The following is a 19,513-nucleotide window of genomic DNA, read 5'->3' as shown; positions in this document are numbered from 1 at the left end:
TCCATTAATCAATCACTAAAAAGATTTTATTAACAACTTCCTTTTCATTCCCATTAGTAGCTTCATTCATAATTTCCAAAACATTACGAGTTTATAGAATTAATGAAAAACATAATTTCCAAGTACCAACATTTCTAGTTCAATTCCCAACATCAACCATAACCCACAACCTGTCTACGGAGCCTCTAAATACAATAGAAGAGTAATATGGAAATGCCGACAACAAGGCCCCGGCTATACCTCAAAAACATTGTACATGAGAAGCAAAAGATACATGACCCCGAAATGAAGTGGGGCTCACCAAATCAGCTAAAAAGAGTGTACTGCTATCACTAATCAATGACGCCTGCTGGAGAACCACCTGCATCTATTAAAGATGCAGCGCCCCCGACAAAAGGGACGTTAGTACTGTCGAATAGCACTAGTATGTATAGCTAAAAATCCTCTTTCAAAATAGAATGCCCATATAAGAAAAGGCAACACATAGAAACAACAAGTCACAATCAACAATATCCAAACGTCCAGTTAAAACATAATAATTTCCAAAATACAAACTTTATATATAATTTTGGTTGGGAGATCATTAGCACTGATATACCATCGTCTATGTTAGCACAGAGTCCGATCACGCCCGATCGGCTAGACCATCTCCCCACGAACAATGTGGTTTGACATGTGATGCGAAAGAAAGTTGTTACCAAGATTAGTACCACCATATGCGCAATATGGCGTCTGATCTACACCCGATCAGCTAGGCCGCCTTCCCACATATGTCGTGCGGGTTGAATTTTCCAATCCACAAAGGTTCGAGTTTAATCCCAATTAAGGGGAATAATATCACAATCCACCCCTACACCGGCACGTGTAGTTTCAGTTATGAGCCTTATGACCCACCCTTCCTCGGTATTGCTAATGATGCTCCCAAAAATAGTTTTGATTTGATTTGCAAACAGAAATATCATAAATACAATTGTACTCACCTCAACATCTTTCCCATTGTATGAATTCTCATTAGTATTTCCAGTCATTCACAATGACAATATTTTCTTGGCTCATTAGGCCATTCACAAGATTCTTTATTCCTGGCACGATGGCCATATTTTATATTCCACACTTTCACCTCTTTCAATTTCAAAGATCACCATCAAGTATCAACATATAGGATATTTTAAAAATCATATACTTCAAATCCATTTAAAATGGAAACTTCAAACACAAATGGTTTCTTCCCAAAGAATGAAGCATACCAACCAACAATAGAAACACACATGAAAAATCATAAACAGTCAATACACCATTTACTCTTGCAATACTCTCCCCCAGAAATGACAATGTACAATTTCAACACATGAGTTTATAGAACTCGAATCACACTGGATATATTTATAAATCAAAGCATTAGTTAAAGCAGCCACTAATGGGCATGAATTTAGTACAAAAGCTTTTAGACAATTCTATCTTTCATTGAAACACGATTCAAAGCCATAACTATTTAATACGTAACCCACACTTTGAAACTTACAGAAACATTATGGAATTCAATTCCAAGACAGAGAGTTTAGCCAACATACCTCAATCGCACTTCTTTAGACTCTACAATTATCTGGAACCCTTAGCAACCTCAATCTATTTTAGCAATATACAAATTAGGAAAAAATTAGGAAAACGTTTATGGTTCTAGTTCACTTTTTATTTTTCCCGCACTCTTTATCACATGCATGCAAGATGTACCACTCTCATACCCATGAAGTATCACACTAATACCCCATTATAGCTATGTTTGAAATTAAGAGCTGGGGTGATGAAGCCTCACCTTTTAGGGTGAAGAATTTTGGTGCTATACTTGAATATTTCCAAGGCTTTGAGTGATGGTTGAAGATCAATTGATGAAAATTAGGCCCTCCCTCTAGAACCCTCTCTCTCTCATACTAGAAATATCAAAAATGAGCTTCAAAATAGACTAAAGGGGTATTTTAACGGAATGGGGGTCAGGTTTTAAATTAAGAAAATGGGTGCCCCGACACAGGTCTGCGATCGCATATGCGACCGCATAATGCTTATGCGGTCCGCAAAGTGACCGCAGAAATAGCCCTTAGGGCCTGAACTTTCGGCCCAGGTATGGGACCAGTATGCGGTCCGCATACTCGTTCTGGGGTCGCATAATGCACCGCAGAACTCCCTCCGCAAGTAAAGAGGAATCGTGAGAATGTTCACCAGGGAAGTATAGTGGTTTCTTAAAATCCTATAAGACTTATAATGAGGAAATAGGATGGCTAAGAAAGGTCTGAGCACAATGTTACTTCACATATTGAGGCAATGCCATGTAGGTTGATGTTATCAGGGTGTGCGCGCAAGCTAGTAGATGTTATTCATTTGAAACAGATGGTCCCATAAGAAAACTGCCCTAGTAATGTCTTTTGTTGAGAAATTTGGAAAAAATAAGTTGCAAGTACTAATAAGATAGTAACTGTATCAAGGAAATTTTTGTAGAACTCAATTTCTAGGAGGTCATATGAAAGAGAAATCTGATATAGATGTTTCACTAATGATGAAACATGGCAAGATGATCATTTATACCTCTAGGCAACTCAAGAATTATGAGAAAAACAATCCAACACATGACTTAGTACTTGCGGCTGGGGTTTATACATTAAAGGTTTGGCGTCATTAATTGTATGGGATCTCGGTGGACATACTCACGGACCAAAAGATCCTTCAATATATTTGCAAATAGAAGAAATTGAATCTAAGGTAGAGAAGATGTCATGAGTTACGTAATGATTACGATATCAATATTCTATATCATCCGGGGAAGCCAATATTGTGGCCGATGCTCTTACCCGGAAATCTATGGGTAACTTAGCACACTTGGAGGCATACCAAAGGCCATTAGCCAAGGAAGTTCACCGATTGGCTAGTTTAGGAGTTCGTATTGCGGACTCTGGTGAAGGAGGGGTAATTGTGCAAAATAGGGTTGAATCATCGCTTGTTGTGGAAGTCAAATAGAAGCAATACAACAATCCATTGTTGGCACAATTGAAAGAGGGTATTCATAAACATAAAACTATGTCTTTTCTCTTAGCATGAATGATGGTACACTAAGGTACCAAGGGCAACTCTGTTTTCTAAATGGGGATGGTCTCCGGGAAAGAATTATGACTGAAGCTCACACTTCTATGTATTCCGTGCATCCAGGTTCTACAAAAATGTATCATGATCTTAAGGAAGTCTATTGGTGGAATGATATGAAGAGGAATGTGGCGGACTTTGTTACAAGATGTCTGAATTGTCAGAAAGTGAAGGCCGAACACCAAAGGCCTGGTGGGTTGGCACAAAATATAAAAATTCAAATGTGGAAGTGGGAAATGATTAATATGGACTTTGTGGTAGGATTACCGCACACTTCGCGCAAGTTTGACTCAATTTGGGTAATTGTGGATCGGCTCACGAAGTCATCACACTTTTTGTCGGTTAAGTCTACCGACACAGTGGAGCAGTATGCTCAGCTATATATCAAAGAAATAGTCTGCATGGCACCCCAGTTTCCATTATTTCGGATCGGGGGGCACAATTCAGTGCTAATTTTTGGAAGAAATTTCAGCAAGGTTTGGGTACTCATGTGAATCTTAGTACAACCTTTCACCCGCAAACTGATGGGCAGGCAGAGCGGACTATTCAGACGCTTGAGGATATGTTGCGTGCTTGTGTTCTAGACTTCAAAATTAGCTGGGATGATCATTTACCACTCATAGAATTTGCATATAACAATATCTATCATGCTAGCATTCAGATGGCACCATTCAAGGCTTTATATGGTAGGAAATGTAGATCTCCCATTGGGTGGTTCGAAATTGGGGAAGCAGAGTTAATAGGGCCAGACCTCGTGCATCAGGCTATGGAGCGGTTAAATACTGTTCAGAACCGTCAAGAATCCTATTCGGATGTTCGTCGTAGGGATTTGGAGTTGAAAGAAGATGATTGGGTATTCTTGAAAGTTTCCCCCATGAAGGGTGTAATGCGATTTGGTAAGAAAGGGAAATTGAGTCCGAGGTATGTCGGACCGTACAAAATCATTCAGAGGATAGGTGCAGTAGCATACAAGCTTGAGCTACCACCCGAGATGTCATTAGTACACCCGGTGTTTCATGTGTCTATGTTGAAGAAACTAGTTGGAGACCCGACAGACATTGTTCCGGTTGAGACTATTGAGGTAAATGAAGAATTGACTTATGAAGAGATTTCAGTTTCTATTATTGATCGGCAAGTCCGAAAGTTGAGAAATAAAAAAATTGCATCCGTGAAAGTGCTATGGTGAAACCAACATGTTGAAGAAGCTACTTGGGAGGCCGAGGAAGAAATGAAGAAAAAGTATCCTTATTTGTTTGAATGACCATGTATTTAAAGTTGTGATCTAGGAAAGAATTATAAGACTTACGTTTTTTGAATTTTGTATCATGTGAACAATTGGCATTAAGGGTGTTCCTTTCTGGATATATATTGCTTATGAGACCACATTTGGTGTTGTTTTGTATTATGTTACATCGTTGGAATACGTATATATTGTTAGGATGTGTTTTTGGGGCCCTCTGACAGGTGGATAGGCCAATTTACAAGCGAAACTCTGGCGAAATTTGTTTGAAATTTTGGGAGTTAGTCAAATTTGGGGCTGCTCGAAAGTGGTATGAAACAAACTGAGTTGCATAACATGATAATGACGGATTTTTACCCTCATTCGAGGACGAATGATCCTAAGCGGGGGAGAATGTAATACCCCGGAAAATTTTGATGTACTTAAGTGTAAGGCCTGGTAAAATTTACAAAGAAAATAATTTTTCATGGTGCCGCACTAGGCTTACGTATTTGAGGATTATAGAAATTCTTCGCCGCTCGGACCTTTTGGGTTGAACAATGCATGGGATAGTAGAAGAAAATTTTGGGCAAAAATGTGCATTTCTGCGGTCCATTATGCGACCGCAGAATCACTCTGCGGACCACATAATGGTCGCAGAGTAAGGCAGTTAATTGGGTCAGTTGGAAGTAATTATGCGGTCGACTATGCAACCGCATAAATGTTATGCGATGCATTATGCGATCGCATAACAGTTATGTGGACCGCATAGTGACCGCATACATAGACAGCCTTTTTGATCATTTTATCAGCAATTATGCGACCGATATGCGGTCCGCATATCCATTATGCGGTCGCATATGCGAACACAGAACTGTTCCGGAGATCCATTTTTGGGTTTTTAAAACCCAACCCTATTTCGTTAAATACACTCTTTGGGTCATTTTTGAGACATAATCTGATATTTTAGAGTGAGAGAGAGAGAGTGCCCTAGAGTGAGAAGGTGTTCTTCCATAATTGTTCTTCAATTCTTGCTCAAGTTTTGGAAGATTGACAAGGGAAACTCACTAGGTCTTCATCCTAGAGGTAAGAACCTACATTCTAACCCTCAATTTCGAATTTTGTGTAGAAATAGATAATAAGCAAGATAATTTCTGGGCAAGAGGGTTGGTTATTTTACATGCATGTGTTATCAAAGGGTGTAGAAAGATTGTTGAGCTAAAAATAGTAAAGGTTGGGTTGTGGGATGATGGAATCCTCCATGAAAGGACCTTGAAACCTTAATGCACATCTAGTGTTTTATAAAATGCTGAAATGAGCTAGAACCATGATCATCTTCCTAATTTTGGTTCAATTTGTTATATTTCTAAAATAGATTGAAGTTGCTAAGTATTCCGGAACATTTAGAGTGTAAGGAAGCTCAAGTGAGGTATGTTGGCTAAACTCTTCCCTTAGAATTGAATCCCATGATATTCATGTAAATTATGTAAGTTCCGAGTATTTAATTATGAAATTGGCTACTCCGAGTAAGATTGGGTTTAAATATATATGTTCAACAAGCATCCCAAATGCTCTATTCAGGTTATGTTACCAATTGAGGATGTCTTAAAATATGGGCTGTGCATTAATAATGTTTCGACTTTAAATCATGTCAAATGAAGGCTATTATGCCAAATTTTGTGAAATATCTCTATGTGCATTAGACTCTAAATTGCTCACATGTGTACTACACACTGATTTGAATTGAGTTTATTGTTGATGATGAGGATGATATTTGAAATTGATAATGTGAGCATGAAATACTGAATATGGCCAACATGCCAAGAATGATCTTATAATTATGGCCACTAGTGCCAATGAAATGAAAAGATGTGAAAGTATTATGAAATGCGATGATTGATATAAAAAGGTTGATGTCTCAAATAAGACGGCCTAGCCGATCGGGTCGTGATCGGACACCATGCCACACAGATGGTGGTGATTGTGCTATAAATTGTAATTGAAATGGTAATTGTCTTTGATTTCCCTAATGCATAGCCTAGCCGATCGGGTCATGATCGGACTCCGTGTTAAAGATGGTGTTATTAATATTAAGAGAAATTGTGGTTGATGTCTCTAATGAGATGGCCTAGCCGATCGGGTCATGATCGGACTCCGTGCTAAGAGTACGGTGGTACCGGTATTGTGAATAATGGTATTGTGGACAATGGTATATCGATACTAAAAATCTCCCAATGTGAGATATGGAAATTAATTTGAACACTGTCTTGATCCTAAATTGAGGTTTGATGTTGATTAAGGCTTTCATTGATATTATGATAATCTTATTTGTATTATTTGTCATTCTATTGAGAGGGTGTTTAGTTATACATACTAGTGCTATTCGACAGTACTAACGTCCCTTTTGCCGGGGGCGCTGCATCTTTCAATGGATGCAGGTGGTTCCACAGCAGGAGATATTGGTCAGTGATAGCAGTGCACCTTCTTCCCAGCTGACTTGGTGAGCCCCACTTCATTCAGGGGTCATGAATCTTTTGTACTTTGTGTATTCTGTTTGAGGTATAGCCGGGGCCTGGCTGCCGGCATTATCATAGTACTCTTCTTTATCTATAGATGCTCCGTAGACATAGTGTGGGTTGTGTATTGGTGCTGGGGAAAGACAAACTATGTTATATTGTGGATCTATTACTTGTCCCTTTGAGACTTTAAAAATGATGAAACAATTGGAATTGAATTGTTATTGTAGACAAGAACACATTTTTCGTCTAATTAATGATAATATGTATTATCTCTATTCATGAATGAGTTTGGGTAGAAGGAAATCTAATAGGCTTGCTCGGTTGGGTTCACTCGGTTGAGCGCCAGTCGCGCTCCTTGGTTTTGAGGCATGACAGAACAGCTCCGTTATGTTATTTGGGACTTGCCTGCAAAATTTGACGTCATTCCGAGTTGGTTTGATAGGTTTCGGCACGAGTTTTTGAAGTTGGATGTTTTGGAAGTTCATAAGTTCGATTCGTGGAGCGATTTGTATTTTTGGCCTTGTTTAATGTGATTTGAGACCTCGAGCGAGTCTGTGTTAGGTTATGGAACTTGTTAGTATATTTGGGAGGGGTCCCGAGGGCCTCGGGGTATGTTTCGGATGGCCTACGGATCATTTCCTTCTATTTTTGAACTGCTGGTTCTGGTGTCTGATGTCCTTCTTCGCGATCGCGAAGCTCCTTTCGCATTCGCAAAGTGTCTCTACTGACCACCTCAATTTCCTTCTTCGCGTTCATGTTGTACACCTCGCGATCTCGTAGCTCTGCACATTTCCTTCATCGTGTTCGCGTCCTCTATTCCGCGTCCGCGTAGTAGAAAGCAGGCCCTGAGCACTGGAGGTCGTTACTCTTCGCGTTCGCGTGTTTCCCTACGCGTTCGTGTAGGTTTATGTCTCTTCTTCTCCGCGTTCGCGAGCATGTCTTTGCGTTCGCGAAGCACTTCCTAGAAGCCTTAATTTTTCTTCTTCGCGAACGCGTCCCTTTCTCCGCGTTCGCGATGCACAAGAACTTGGGCAAAATATAAAGTCCTCTATTTCGAGGGTTTGCCATTTTCACCATTGTTTGAGTTCTATAGCTCGATTTTGAGCGATTCTTTATGGGTTTTTCAAGAAAATCGATTGGGTAAGTGTTCTTCACCTAGAATTTAATATATTCCATGATTTGTATCTTTATTTTTATCATTTAATTTGTGTTTTGAGTTGAGGAACATGGTGGTTTTTGAAGAAAAGTTTCAAAATGAAAAATCATGATTTGAGGGATGAAATGGTATCGAAATTTGATGATTTTTGTATGGTTGGATTCATATAGGAATGGGTGTTCGGGTTTTGTGAAATTTGTCAGGTTTCGAGGTGCGGGCCCGGGGTTCGACTTTTGGACTAATTTTTAGATTTTGATAAAGATTGAGGCTTTATAATTCGGAATAGTCTCTTATGAGTTTTATTTGTGCTTTGACGTTATTTTTGTTAGATTTGAGCTATCCATAGGTCATTTTACCCGAGAAGTTCATTTTAGAGTATCAGTTTGTCTTCTTTGAGGTAAGTATCTTGCCTAACTTCGTGTGGGGGAACTACCCATTAGGATTTGAGTCTCTATGCTAATTGTAGTCTGTGTACACGAAGTGACGAGTACGTGCTCGGACTTATTTGTGAAAAGTTGGTCTTTTAGGGTTCTTAGGTTCTTGTATTTATTGAATATGCAGTTGTTTTGTTATGAATACGTTTCTTAATTACTGCTTTAATTAGAGTTAATTGCTTTATGATCCACTCTTGTTGTTTATTTGATTCATCTGTGCCTTAACTGAAATTGTTATCTCTTCTATTGTCATGTTATCTTTCCCCTAACTGCTTGTCTTTATTTGAAGTTATAATTATCTCTTTTGTAATTGTCCATCCTTAATTGAGACTATGATTATCTTTCTGCTGCTTATCCTTAATTTAATTTGTTGTGTCTCTTTCGAATTATCAACCTTAAAAGAAGTTTAGACATCCTATATCTTAGTCGACTTATTTTATTTGGAATTATTTGACTTGTGTTAGCTTCCCTATTGTTGAAATGTATATTAGTTTTCCCTTGTTGAGCTAGTCTCCTTTCTTGTGATTTAACGTTCTTGAGTTGATTTACTTGTTGTACTTTGTATTATTGCCATTGTTGATGTTGTACCTTTTGTGGTGATGTACGAGGTTTCTGCCATGCGGTTGTTTTTATGGGGTTGCACGAGGTTTCTGCCGTGCTATTGTTACTATTGATATTTGCACATGCTGCATGACAAGGCAGGATATATATATATGTGTGGGTTGCGCATGTGGCGAGCCAAATAGAAATCTCTTAAAATTTTGACCTCAAAATCGCCACCCGCTCTACATCATAAGTCAAATCACCATCTAACTGAACCGTGCTGAAATCCAAAACATGAGACGGATCGCCGACATACATTCGGAGCATAGAAACATGAAATACCGCATGGACAATCGACAGACTAGGCGGCAAGAGAAGCTTGTAAGCCACATCTCTAATCCTCTAAAGTGCCTCAAATGGCCCAATCTACCGAGGGCTCAACTTGCCCTTCTTTCCGAACCTCATGACATCCTTCATGGGTGAAACCTTGAGCAGTACCTTCTCCCCAACCATGTAAGCAACATCACGAACCTTCCTATCGGCGTAACTCTTCTGTTTGGATTCCGTCATGCGAAGCCGATCTTGAATCAATTTAACCATGTCCAAAGCATACTGAACCAAGTAAGTACCTAATAGCATAGCCTCACATGGCTCAAACCAACCCATCGGAGATCGACACTGTCTCCCATACAAATCCTTATACAGAGCCATCTAAATGCTCGATTGGTAACTATTGTTGTAGGCGAACTCCGCGAGTGGCAGAAACCGATCCCATGAGCCCCTGAAATCTATGACACAAGCACGTAGCATATCCTCCAATATCTTAATAGTGTGCTCGGATTGTCCATCTGTCTAAGGGTGAAATGATGTACTCAAGACAACTCTCGCTGCACGGCTCTCCAAAATTGCGATGTAAACTGCGTGCCCCGATTTGAAATGATGGACACTGGCACATCGCGACTGCGAACAATCTCGCGGATGTAAATCTCAGCTAACCGCTCTGAAGAATAAGTAGTCCCAACTGGAATGAAGTGCATGGAATTGGTCAGCCGATCCACAATCACCCAAATAGCATCGAACTTCCTCGAAGTCCGTGGGAGCCCAACTACAAAATCCATGGTGATACGCTCCTATTTCCACTCCGGAATCTCAAGCCTCTGAAGAAATCCACCTGGTCTCCAATGCACATACTTCACTGCTGACAGTTTAGGCACCGAGCTACAAACCCTACTATATCCTTCTTTATTCTCCTCCACCAATAATGATGCCTCAAGTCGTGGTACATCTTTGCGGCACCCGGATGAATGGAATACCGCGAACTGTGGGCCTCCTCAAGAATTAACTCACGTAGCCCATCTACATTAGGCGCACAAATCCGACCCTGCATCCTCAACACCCTATCATCCACAATAGTAACATCCTTGGCATCACTATGCTAAACCGTGTTCGTAAGGAAAAGTAAATGGGGATCATCATACTGGTGCTCTCTGATGCGATCAAATAAGGAAGACCAAGCAACGACACAAGCTAGAACCCGACTGGGCTCCGAAATATCTAATCTCATGAACTGGTTGACCAAGGCCTGAACATCAACTGCAAGCGGTCTCTCACCAATAGGAATGAATTCAAGGCTACCCATGCTCAACGCCATTCTACTCAAGTCATCGGCCACTACATTGGCCTTCCGGGGATGATACAAAATAGTAATATCATAGCCCTTTAGCAGCTCTAACCATCACTATTGCCTCAAATTTAGATCCTTCTATTTGAACAAGTGCTAAAGACTCCGATGATCTGTAAATACCTCACAAGAAACACCATAGAGATAGTGTCTCCAAATCTTCAATGCATGAATGATGGTAGCCAACTCCAAATCACGAATAGGGTAGTTCTTTTCATGGGGCTTCAAGTGGCACAAAGAATAACAATTAATCTACCCCTCTGCATGAAGACACAACCAATACCAATCCGTGAAGCATCACAACACAATGTATAAGAACCAGAAGCTGAAGGTAGAACTAGAACTGCAGCTGTGGTCAAGGTAGTCTTGAGCTTCTGAAAGCTCTCCTCACACTCATCCGACCACCTAAAAGGAGCACCCTTCTGGGTCAATTTGGTCAAAGGCGATGTAATAGATGAGAAAATCTCAACGAAGCGGCGATAATAACCAGCCATGCTAATGAAGCTCTGAATCTCCGTAGCTGAAGACGGTTTGGGCCAACTCTGAACCGCCTCTATCTTCTTCGGATCCACCTTAATCCCCTCACTGGATACCACAAGTCCCAAGAACTCTACTGAACTAAGCCAAAACTTACACTTCGAGAACTTGGCATAATATTTCTCCTTCCTCAGCCGCTGCAACACAATCCTCAAATATTGGGCATGTTCATCCTAGATACCAGAGTACACCAGGATATCATCAATGGATACTATAATAAACGAGTCGAGAAAAGGCTGAAATACACTGTTCATCAGATGCATGAATGTTGTTGGGGCGTTGGGCAGCCCAAAAGACATCACAAGGAACCCATAATGACCATAACGGGTCCTGAATGTTGTCTTTAGAATATTCCAGTACCGAATCTTCAACTAGTGATACCCAGACCTCAAATCAATCTTAGAGAACACCCTCGCTCATTGAAACTGGTCAAATAGATCATCAATGCGCGGCAAAGGATACTTGTTCTTGATTTTAACTTTGTTCAACAACCTATAATCGATGCACATCAGCATGGTACCATCCTTCTTATTCTTCACAAACAGAACCGGTGCATCCCAAGGCGACATACTAGGCGTAATAAACCCCTTATCAAGAAGTTCCTGAAGCTTCTCTTTCAATTCTATCAACTCAGTTGGCACCCTACGGTACGGAGGAATAGAAATGGGCTGAGTGCCCGACACCAAGTCAATACCAAATTCAATATCCTTGTCAGATGGCATGCCTAGCAGGTCTGCAGGAAAAACATCCGAAAAATCTCGCACCACCGGAAAAAAACTAATAGTAGGAGTATCAGCACCCATATCCCTCACAAAAGCCAAATAAGACAAACACCCCTTCCCAACCATCTGTTGGGACTTCAAATAAGAAATCACCCTACTGGGAACATAATCTAAAGAACCTCTCCACTTGATCCTTGGTAACCCTGACATCGCCCATGTCACGGTCTTAGCGTGACAATCCGGAATATCATGATATGGAGACAACCAATTCATACCCAAGATAAAATCGAAATCCACCATACTAAGCAATAAAAGATCAACTCTAGTCTCTAATCCCCCAATAGTCACCACACATGATCGATATACACGGTCCACAACAATAATATCGCCCTCTGGCGCAGACATAGGAACAGATAAAACTAAGGACTCACGGGGCATATCCAGATAATGAGCAAAATATGATGATACATACGAATAAGTGGAACCTGGGTCAAATAATACAAAAGCATCCCTATGGCATACTGAGACAATACATGTGATCACTTTGTCTGAAAATTATATCTGGCCTTGCAGGAATAGCATAGAATCGGGCCTGACCGCCACCTGATCGGCCTCCCCCTCTAGGGTGACCCCTAGCTGCTTGAGCCCCCTCCCCGAGCTGGATGGGCGGGTGGTAAAGTAACTAATGCTGAAGTCGTGGCCAGACTCCTCTGCTGAACTAGACCTTGTAAGGCGGGGACAAAACTTCTTCACATGACCCAACTCTCAACACTCAAAACATCCCCTCTTGGAAAATGGTGGCAAATACTGAGGCGGACCCCGAGAACCAGAATAACTACCAGAAGAACCTGGTACAGATGAACCCTGAACTAAAGGTGCATGTCATGAACTCTCAGCTGGGAGAGCACGAAGAGATAACTGACCCGGTCTAGCACTATACAAACCATGGCTGGATGATGCACCAGGATGAACTATACGAGCCATCTGAGCGGGCCTATAATGACAACCCTTTTGTGGTAAGACTGCCCCTAGAAGGAAAACCACTGAAACCACCCAAACCACGAGGCCTCTTAGCCTCCCTCTCCTCATGCTCCTGAATGCGACCCATCTCTAGCTTTCGAGCAATGTTGACCACCTCGTCAAACGTAGCACCTGATATACTCTCCTGAGTCATAACAAAATGGTACTGATAATAGAGGCCATCAATGAACCTCTTAATCCTCTCCCTATCAGTGGGAACCAACCAAACTGTGTGACGAGCTAACTTTAAGAACCTTATCTGCTCAAACTATCTGCACAGCTCCTCCCTGCAAGTCTGTGGCACAAACTTCTCCAAGAAGAAAACGGAGAATCCATGCCATGTAAGTGGTACTACGACAAGTGGCATGCGCTTCTCATAGGCCTCCCACAATCTAAAAGCAGTCCAAGTGAATTGGAACATAGTGAATAAGACCCCGCTGGTCTCCAGAATACCTGTCGTGCGAAGAATTAGCTGGCACATATCCAAGAAGTCCTGGGTATCCTCAGACTCAGCCCCTCTAAATGATGGAGGCTGGAGCCTCCCAAATCTCTCTAGTTTTCTCTGCTCATCAGTAGTCATAATAGGACCCACCTGGCTTGAGCAGCTACAACCGGTTGGGCTGGCAGTACCCCCAGTGTCTGAAGTACATGCATTACCTGCTCTGGAGTATTCGCGGCGGTAGTCTAGGTACCTCCACCGGCCTGAGAAGTGGTTGGCACGGTCTGAATAGAAACTGCCTAGGCAAGGCTAGTGCACACAGTCAAAATCTGAGCTAAAGCCTCCTAAAGGCCAGGAATCACAATGGGTACAGTTGGTGCCTGAGCTGGCCCCACTGGCTCAACCATATCTGGTACCTGCTCTTGAGATGGAGCAACCGGTGGATCTACAGGAGCTGCACTAGCTGCTGTATGAGCTGCACCTCTGCCCCTACTGCAGCCCTTACTGCGACCTCAGCCTCTCGTTGCCCTAGCCGGTGGTACAGGTGGCTGTCTGTCCTGACCGGTAGCACGTGTCCTCACTATTAGTGAGAGAATAGAATAACAGAAGTTTATTTCCCAAAATCAACAATTCTGCACGATAAGAATACAATAATGTGAAGTTTCCTAAGGTTCGACAACCTCTCAAAATAAGTACCGATGTCTTCGCACCGATCCACAAGACTCTACTAAACCTGCTCATGACTCGTGAGACCTATGTAACCTAGGCTCTGATACCAACTTGTCACGACCCAAAACCAACCCATTGTGATGGGCCTTATCATAGTACTAGGCAGGCCGACAATTCAGACATTTCCAACACTTTTAATCTTTGAAAGATACTAAGACAATTTAATTAAAGGAAAAACTCTTAAAAATTGGATAGGAAATCATAACTCAATACATAAATTCTTCCCAAAATCGGGGTGTCACTGAGTACATGAGCATCTACATAATGACATAGTCTGGTACACTGTCTAGAAAGTAAAACTGAATAAATAAACAGAGTGATAAGGGAGGAGAGTCACGGTGTGCCGATGCCAAGCAGCTACCTCGATGATCCCCGAAGGTCTGGACTTTGCAAATCAGCATCCGCCGTGACCGGAAGCACCTGGATCTGCGCACGAGGTGCAGGGTATAGAGTGAGTACAACCAACTCGATAAGTAATAAATCTAATTTTTGGACTGAAGGTATTGACGAGTTCAAATATTACAGCCCACTTTCAACATTTAACAGTACGGAAAGTTACAAAAATTATCACAGTGATATCTTAGAAATTCATAGTCTACAAGTAAAGGTACAAGAATTTAGACATGCTTTCAGAGTTTACAACAAAACTTAACATATAACAGGGTAGATCTAGGCCAAATGCAAATAAACCATGGCAGATCCAGCCCAAATGCAAATAAATCAGGGCAGATGCAGCCCAAATGTAAATAACTGCAAGTATTGCACTCACTCTGGATGTGCAGACTCCAGAGGAGCCGATCGAGCCCAAGTGCTATAATAAGTCAAATCCTGACATGAATTTATAAAGCTTGTTGTGGCGTACAGTCCGATCCCATGAATATCACCCATAATAGACGACCTTTGTGGGTCCCAACAGTACCAACACGTAGCCTAAGCAGGGTTTCTAACATGACTAACAGCTCAATAGCTCTAACACGTGGTGAGAATATGGGTAACGACAAGATTAATTATCACGAACCAAATACCTAACCAGTCATGATGGCTCATATCGTGGAACTAGGCAAGACGACATTCTCAATAAGCTTTCAATATATAACAGAAGTGAGCTAAAGAAATTAGACTAACTAAAGGTTTACATAATAACAGGGTAAAAACCCAAAACACAAGTGCGGAATAATAGCCCGGCATCAGGGTGTCACTAAGTCATGACCATTTAACAACCAATCTAGAAAACAGAGTCCACTACAGTCTATGCCAAATGCCAATACAAGAGAGAAAAGATAATAAGAAAGGAGAAACAAGGACTGCGGACGCCGGCAGCTACCTCGTAAGTCTCCGATAATCAGCCTGCGCACGAACTCATCGACCACTAGAACCGTACACACCTGGATCTGCACATGAAGTGCAGGGTGTAGAAAGAGTACAACCAACTCAACATGTAACAAAATTAAATAAGGAACTGTGAAGCAATGACGAACTATAAAAAAATAGATCATTTCAAAAGTTTTTAGTAAAAAGTGAACATGCTTTCAAATCCGGTGGTATAAGTCAAATTAGTTCGAGCTCAAGTAAAACAAATATGAATCTTCTAGAAATTTCATAACAACAACAGATAACAACTACGTGCAATAATAAATAAAAGCAAGTACAACCTCTCACTGCAGCAGTCACTCAACTCATCTCAACAACTCCTACTCTCAGCTCTCAGCCCTCAATACACACTCTCAATAGGTACCTACACTCACTGGGGGTGTACAGACTCCGGAGGGGCTCCTTCAGCCCAAGTGCCATATTACTGCAGCGGGCAGCCCGATCCAATATTGTTGCGGCGTGCAACCCAATCCAATATTATTGCGACGTGCAACCCGATCCAATAATATATATATATATATATATATATATATATATATATATATATATATATATATATATAGCCAAAAGGCTTGTTGCAGCGTGCAACCCGATCCATATACCTCACAGCTCACAGCTCGGCACTCAGGCTCTATGTCACGATCCAAATCGATGGGCCACTACAGGCACCCGGTACCTTACTCAGCAGAGTACCAATGTAACGTATCTTTCTTATTACATCATCATATACATGTGACATACGGGCCTAATAAGCCAACATGATCATTTATAAACTCAAAACATAGGCCGACAAGGCCATATAATCTTTTACGAACATGACATCTATCTACAAGCCTCTAAGAATACATAATCTTCATAAGGGTCGGGATAGAGTCCCGCCATACCAAACAACACACGTCTAAATTATACTAACCAAACAAGTAATTCCGGAGCAAATGGAGTGCACCAACATCTTCCACTAAGCTGATCACCTACTTAGAGGACTCCCAACCTGTCTATCGAGACCTGCGGGCATGAAACGCAGTGTCCCTAGGAAAAAGTGACGTCAGTAAAAATAATGTACCGAGTATGTAAGGAATGAAAATCAGTAAATAATAGACATGAGAGAAACATAGAGTAAAAGACTTGACATGTATGTCTGCAAAGCTCTGTGAATCATTTCATTTTTATAATGCCATGCATATGCGTAAAAATGTCATACCATGCATAGGTATATGTGTTCATAACATCATCAAGCCTCTGAGGGCTTCCCATCACATCATTTCGGCCACTATGGGAAAATGATCAACGTATACCAGCTGATCAGGTGGTGGTGCATATATAACACCATAACCTTTTCCCATATTCCATATACATATAATATACATATATACGCGTATATAATGCCATCTGGCCATGGGTCAATGTATATGTATAAATGCATGAAATGCATAAGAAGTATGTTAATAATATCTTCTCGGAATGCCATATAAATAATATGCCTTATAGAAATACGTTAATAAGATTTTCTCAGAATGTCATAAAAATAATATGCATGTCGGATAAATTTTATCAAATACGTATTTTTCTGAGACCCATAAATAGAAGATATAATAATAATTCACATGGAAAATCAAGAACATAAGCATCTCTAGTATTTCTATGAATAGAGTCATTTATGAAAGTTGTGCATTTGCTCGTTTCGTTCGTATCATATAGATCATGCCAAGAAGAAAGACGGGATAGACTTAACATACCTGAACCAATTCTTTTGACAATCCCTTTAATACCGTTGATTGCGAGAATGCGTAATGGCGGATCGAAGAAGGAAAATATTCGTTTGATATTCTTGAGAAAGATTGCACAGTACTCCCTTATAATTGCAAAATCTCACATTTTGATATATGATCCTCATGTTCCTAAGACTTACAGTGGCTTTACTTTATTAAATGTATATGTGATCTCACGCTGTTAAGACACAATCTCGCATGAATTGTTGAAGTAACTCACGTTACTATTGTGTTATGTGGTCTTGTATGAACTTTGTATGTTGCTATCATATCATATAATTCTTAAGAACTTGCTGAAGCTTCTTTCTTAAGAGAACTTGTTGTATCTCTTAAGTGATTTAGAGAGGGCTTTTAACTTTTGGTGGGTGTGGGACCCACTTAGAATGACTTAGTCACCTAACTCTCTTATTTTGCCACCTTACCATACAACATTAAGAGTCACTAATTTGATATATCTTGCTGCCACGTTGCCCTCTTTAAACTTATCCAAGATTATCATTAATTATCTACTAATCTCTTGATTAACTTGTTAATCTCTCTCTAATCCAATAATTAACCAATTACCCACATAGTTAATAATTATCTTAAATTACTTAAAATACTATTCACTTTTAACACACTTTATACACCTTACCATCATGGCCATGTGGTACCTTTTATAGTACTAGTCCATGAATACCGGGTATTTTAGCTCGGGGTCGTATTTTATCCCAAAATGTCAAACATCGACGAAACTTTAACGTACAAAAATGCGGGATGTAATATCTCATTTTCCGAGCTTTCATCAATTTACTCATGGTGTACTTTTATGTACGAAAACATGGGGTGTAACATCATTCCCCCCTTAGGAACATTCGTACTCGAATGTTGGCTGATACACTTATCATTCTCATAACCCATAGCTCTTGTGAATACTTTAATACTCTTCTTGCCATTTAGGCAACTGTTCTTTGAATAAATCCAATGGCCAGGGCATTCCCCCCTTTAGGCCTCTTTCTCACACCACGGTGTGTGGTCGGAATTCTTCCAATCTCGTAACTCTTGTTACCTTCTGTCATGCAGCATGTACGACTTTTTCCTTGTATATGCGCTTATGCGAGTCTTTTCTCCTTTTTCCTCCAGTTCTTTTTTTAGCCAGTCTCTAGGCCTCACTTTGGAAGCATACACAAAGCTTGATAAGATGTCCCTCTGGAATCTATAGGTATACTTAAAGTTCTTTGCTCAGTACCCTTTTTTTGAACTTACGAATATTGCTATATCTTATTTTATAGGTCCGCTTATCCATTCATATGACTCTACCACATCTAGGTAGGTCATACTATACCATAACTCTTACTTTGATTTTTCGTTAATGAGTTATGTTACCGAACTCCGAGTTACTTTCATTACTTACCCTATATGTATAAATCTTAGTCCTTTAATTCTTCCTCATTACTTGTTCATCTTAAGAATGACGGCCTAATCTCACCTCATACTTTGTGACTTGTGTCTATCCATTGTTTATTCACCTCAATATTGATCTATCATCTGCCACTGCTAACTTGATCTCTTATGTAACACTGCCGCTAGGGCTCACGTCTCACTGGGGACATCTGGAGTAATTAGATTGGTCCACCTAGGGGCGATACTGTACTTCAATAACCATACTTTATAGCATCCCAATGTGACTCACTTACATGGGTATTTTAATCCTGTAAAATTCATGAAATCCCTTTAAATCATCACTCAATCGAAGGTCCAAAAGCCACCCTTCATTTATCACAAGTATACATTCAACTTACTACCAGGGCAACATTCCATCTCTTTTAAATGGTATTAGTCTTAGACTCGTTTGAGTTCCTTCAGGCTGAGCTTTCTATAACTTAGAGAAACCATCAGCTCTTTTGTCTTTATGGACTTAATCCTGATAACTTATCCATTCCTGTAACCTTCTCACTTGCCATTCCTTATTCTTACTCTTGTCTTTCCAAAACCTTGTCGCTCTACCATACTTTAGCTTGCGACCTACACATATTCATTTATACTACTCACAACCTTCCTTCAACTTGCTTGTACCATAGATTACCTTGCGTTATTCTGGAATATAAAGTGAGACATCACACCATTTCTAACTCTTCTTTACTCTCGTAACTAGACCTTTCGATACCTAAAAATAACACTTTTGCCACTAACGACACCGCTATCATTCCTGGATACTGAATCCCAATGCTTCTAGCCCTTTATCTGAAGTATAGATTATTCACAA

The sequence above is a fragment of the Nicotiana tabacum genome, chromosome 9, assembly GCF_000715075.1.
Source record: "Nicotiana tabacum cultivar K326 chromosome 9, ASM71507v2, whole genome shotgun sequence".
NCBI classification, from domain to species: domain Eukaryota; kingdom Viridiplantae; phylum Streptophyta; class Magnoliopsida; order Solanales; family Solanaceae; genus Nicotiana; species Nicotiana tabacum.
This window is presented reverse-complemented; position numbering follows the sequence as displayed.